The sequence below is a fragment of the Nomascus leucogenys genome, chromosome 22a (genome assembly GCF_006542625.1).
Source record: "Nomascus leucogenys isolate Asia chromosome 22a, Asia_NLE_v1, whole genome shotgun sequence".
Lineage (NCBI taxonomy): Eukaryota > Metazoa > Chordata > Mammalia > Primates > Hylobatidae > Nomascus > Nomascus leucogenys.
In genome coordinates this window covers 95,789,192-95,794,158 of record NC_044402.1, presented here as the reverse complement: position 1 = coordinate 95,794,158, position 4,967 = coordinate 95,789,192, and the positions used below count along the sequence as shown (strand labels likewise).

The 4,967-nt window shown below is 46.1% G+C and overlaps 1 pseudogene across 1 annotated transcript; it reads right to left on the bottom strand.

The window, feature by feature from the left end:
- Positions 1-1,304: 1,304 nt before the first annotated feature.
- Positions 1,305-3,284, bottom strand: LOC100579753 (annotated as a pseudogene). Its single transcript, XR_180136.3, has one exon. The product of XR_180136.3 is annotated as a bromodomain-containing protein 9 pseudogene (transcript).
- Positions 3,285-4,967: the final 1,683 nt, after the last annotated feature.

The following is a 4,967-nucleotide window of genomic DNA, read 5'->3' as shown; positions in this document are numbered from 1 at the left end:
AGGTGGCTCCTGAAAGCATTGGGTTCTGTCAGGGATACCTCTTTGGAAAGCTTATGACAATGGCAGTTCTAAAGAGTCCTGCTATTTTTCATCTTATCAAGCAGCTGACAATTGTCTCTGCCATATTTGGGCAGAGCTCTCCACCATACTTTGGCAGAACTATCTGAGTAGCTCATCACTTCTCTCATATTACTTGGCAAAGTCCCTGCTGATTCCATTAGAAGTTTTGATGCATCACAGCTCAGTAAGTAACATGTTTCTAAAGATCCAGGGATTGCATTAACGGAAGAGGCCTTTTGATATCTTTACTGAATTTTTATTCACTCAGATCTACTTTTCTCTTATGTTCCCTAAGAAGTTCTAATGAAAGTGTCAATCAGAGATGTGCTACACAATATGATAGTGTTAGCCACATATGGCTATTTATGTTTGAATTATTTAAAAAAAATAAAAATTTATTTACTCAGTTGGCACTAGCCACATTTCACATGCTCAGTAGTCACATGTATCTAGTCATTATCATATTTGATGGTGCAGATATGGAACATTTCCATCATTGGAGAAAGCACTATTGGACAGCATTATTAGAGCTTGTGGGCCTCTCTAGTTAAGTATCTAGCTGACTTGTTAGATGTCTTAAATTCTTTATTACATGTATTTTCCTTCCCCATCACAAGAGGGCAATGAGTGATATACACAAAGAGAGCTTCAATAAATACTCTAGTTTCCCCAAATTTCCCCCAGGAATAGGTTTAATGATTACTCTGGGTTATAAATTGAGACAGCAGCAATACACTTACAAAGTTTTTTTTTTTTTTCCTGGTTAGAAAACGTTTTATGGACACGGAACACTCCACTGTAACGGGCAGGCAGAATGCACTCCTTTCTCAGGGTCATCAATTAAACAGAAAACAGGGGAGCTCTCCTCACCCCAGCCTGGCCCCGTGCTTCCCACTGGCCCCTGCGAGGCCCCTACCATGGCCTGCCTGGGAAACACAAACTATGACAGGAACATGCAGGACTGATAATGAGGCCAGACACACCCATGCCTGTGCCTCCCAAGAGCGACCCCAGGACAGTGGGGCAGACAGAGGTGTCTACACTGGCAGAAACAAGGCCTGGAGCCACACATGATGCTTGGACACAGACTGCACGCAGCTCTGCGGCCTGGCCACATTCCTCAGGGTTCACGGGGCTGTGTACAGAGACTCTCTCTGCTGACACGTTGGCCATATGGCCTTCATGTGTGACTCCACTCCTCAGGGTTCACGGGGCTGTGTACAGGGACTCTCTGCTGACACAATGGCCATATGGCCTTCGCGTATGACTCCACTCCCCAGGGTTCGCGGGGCTTGGAGACTCTGCTGACATGATACCACAGACAATTCATTACCTCACCGGGGCTGCTTCCTGCATGCCAGAGGGGGCAAGATCAAAGTCCTTGTCTGATGACAAAAACTCTACAAGTGCAAAATAAAACTAAAAAAATAAAAGAGCTGAAGGTGGTCTAGAGTTTGGTCTTGGTGGAGGCCGCAGGCTCTGGAGACTGAAGTAACTCATAGGGGTCGTGGGTGACGTCTGGCTGCTCTCCGACACTCAGGTGAGAAGGGCTTCCCGGGTGGTGCTGGTCCCTCTCGGAGGCGTTGGACAGGGAGCTGAGGTTGGATGACGGCCGAAAGCCGCCGTGCTCCGCCTGTGCTTTGTGAAGGTCCTGCAGGAGCTTGGTCATCTCATCCAAGTTCAAATGGCTGTCGTCAGGGTCCAGCTCCTTCTTCACCTTCCCCAGAGAGCTGAGCATGGAGATATCCACGGAGAGGTCGGGATACGACTTCATCGACATGAACTCCAGAACAGAGCCACTGCTGTCGCCTAGGGTGTCCCCAACCTTGGCTTCATCTGGAGGTTTCATGGGAACATTTCTCTGCTTCAGCTGGAAGAGCATCTTGGAGTGGTCTCCGCCTGTGATCTGGTCCAGGAGGTCGTCCACCACTTTCTTGCTGTAGCTCCCAGCATCCTTCACAAACTCCTGCAGGCTCAGCGCACACTGCACGCCTGTCTCATCTGTGTAGGCTGAATAGAGCAGCTCCATCTCCTCCGACTTCAAGACGCCAAATACTGAATTATTCTGCATCGAAAGCGCAGTAGTGGCACTGGAGAGAAAGGTGACTTTGTTTCTTCTCTCGTCTTTGAAGCCCAGCGTGGTGAAGCCTGGGAGCAGCTTACTGGAGAGCGAGCTCAAGTCTACTGGGTGGGTCTCCTCCTCATCAGCGTCCAGCTCGGCTGTGTTGACCACGCTGTAGAGCAGACTCCCGTCCCCCTTCCTCTTCAGATAGCCCATCTTGCCGCCTGGGAGGAACCGGTTGATCCTGTCCCGAGCTTCGTCAGCTGCGTGCTCCGGCAGCGCCAGCATGTGCTCCTCTGCGGTATTGTCCGTCAAGCTGCAGGCGTTCCCTTCAGGCTTGAACATGTAGCTGATAACTTCTCTACTCGGCTTTTTGGATTTCTTGGCAGTTTCTACTTGTACTGATACAACTTCAGGGACAGGTTCCTCAACAGCTGTATTTTCATTGCCCAAAAAAGCTGCCTGTTTGCTCATCATCTTAAAGCCTGCGTGAAGGATCTTCTTCGCCAACTTGTAGTACACGGTATCTGGCCTATTGTATGTCATTGCATTATCACACATCAGTTTGAAATCTGCCTTAAATTCCGTAACTGATTTGTATTCATTAGCTACAATTTTGTCTTTCATGGTGCCAAAATCCATGGGATGTTTTATTATCATTGAATATCCAGAAGCAATTGCATCCGTGACAGGAAAAGCAAAAAATCCATGGGGATCTTTTCTCTGGAGCTGGCGGAGGAAGTGTTCCAGGAGTTGCTGAATAGGTGTGCTCTCATTTTCGGCTGGCTGTGTCCAGCACGCTCGGACTGGCCGATCTGGGGGCGGCTCCACCTCCACCTTCTTCCCAGGATCAAAGTTGTCAGCCTCTCCCTCCGTGTCACAGTGCTCCCTCTCTCGCTTCCGCTTCTTCTCTTCCTTTTTGCTTCCTTCTTTCCTCATCGTTCAGATGCTTCTCTTTCTCGGACTTCTTCTTTTTCTTTTCTTTGTGCCTCTCTCGCTCATGGTCTGACCTGTCATCATAGTAACTGGAGTTGTGGCCAGATCCTGAGAGTTCAGTCACTTCACTTCCTCCGACCTTGAGGACTAGCTTCAGGGGCTTCTTGGCATAATCCTCATAGGACGAGCGCCACTTGGCCTTGTGCTTCTTTTGCTTCTTGCCCATGGCGGCGCCGGCGACGGGCCTGGGGCGGGGGCTGGGAGCAGTGGGGACCTGGCCGGACCGTGGCCGCCACTGCCCCCTGGCCCTGGCTGGCTGCCCGCGCTCGCTGCCTACACTTACAAAGTTTTTACACTATGGCATCCGTTAATTTTTTTTTGATATGGAGTCTCACTCTGTCACCCAGGCTGGACTGCAGTGGTGCCATCTTGGCTCATAGCAACCTCTGCCTCCCAGGTTCAAGTGATTCTTCTACCTCAGCCTCCCAGGTAGCTAGGACTACAGGCGCCTGCCACCACGCCAGGCTAATATTTGTATTTTTAGTAGAGACCGAGTTTCGCCATGTTGGCCATGCTGGTCTCGAATTCCTGACCTCAGGTAATCCACCTGCCTGTGCCTCCCAAAGTGCTGGGATTACAGGGCCATTAAAAATTAATAGTTAGCATTTTTTGCTCATAAACTATATGCCAGATACTTGACATGCATTATATTTCATGGCATCATGAACTGGATATTATCCCCATTTTGCAAACAAGGCAACTAAGGCCCAGAAAGTAAGAATAGCATCCCCAAATCATATACATTCTAAGTGGCTCTTTGTAATTCTGAAGACCATGCTTTAGGTCACACTGTGCTGTAATAGCTTAGTTGTAGAAAAGCAATTGGCAATAAATGTCATTTGGTTAACATAACCTGAAATTCTATTGCAGGCAATTTCTATTTCTCTGTAATTTCTCCTGTTTTGATACTTCATGTTTTCTTTCCTCACTGTCTTGGAAAGTACTTCCAGAAGGCAAAATTTATACAGATTTTAATCTTTGTGGGATGAAGCACTCATTTATTTGTAGTCTTACAGAATGTTATCAATACTTTTTTTCTGTTCCATGTAGTATTGGTTTTTTCCCCTTCAGTTTAAAATACAGGCATGCACTTAAATATTTCTAATAACAACATGTGGCAAGGGCTGCAGATCTAAGATCCTCCTGTACCAAAATATAGATCAATGCTATGGCTTGTGATAATAAGGCTGCTCCTCACTCCCAGAGGAATTGTCAAATCCTTTTGTTTGTTGAAGCTTTGTGTTCCAACTTAACTATCCTTGACAATCTGTTTCTTATCTGTTTTAAGATGCTGCAGAATTCTTTAAAAACAAGATGGATTTTGTTTCTAATAACAATAATTATTTTTAAAAAGTGCCTTTGTGATGAGTTTGTTGCCTATCATGTGCCTGGTGAACTGAACTTTAAATGACCTTTTTGCCCTTATTATTGCAGCTGTTGCCTTCCAATTTTATATAGAAAATATGAGGGAAAGGGAATTTAAAATAGAAATTTTTTATTGAAGTACACACAGCTTCAGCAGCTGCTGTTACAAGGGTATCATCAAATACCAACACTGACAAAAACCCGTGGGGTCTATTTTCTAATTCAGTCTTGAAGGAAATTTACAATAGTGAGTGTCTATGGCAGTTGAGGTTGGGTAAGATTTAGATGACTCATTTCCCTTATCTAATGAATTCAGGCCCTGCAAACTTTGCAAAAGCTTTAAACTGACAAAACACCAAGAGAGTTGATGTGAAATTGAAAGACAGCTGGCATGGACTCAGAGCCTCTTGAGTTTAGCTCAAAAAGCTGCAAACCTGTACAGCTGCACAACTGTCAGAATAAAGATTCCAGCATAAAGATAGTC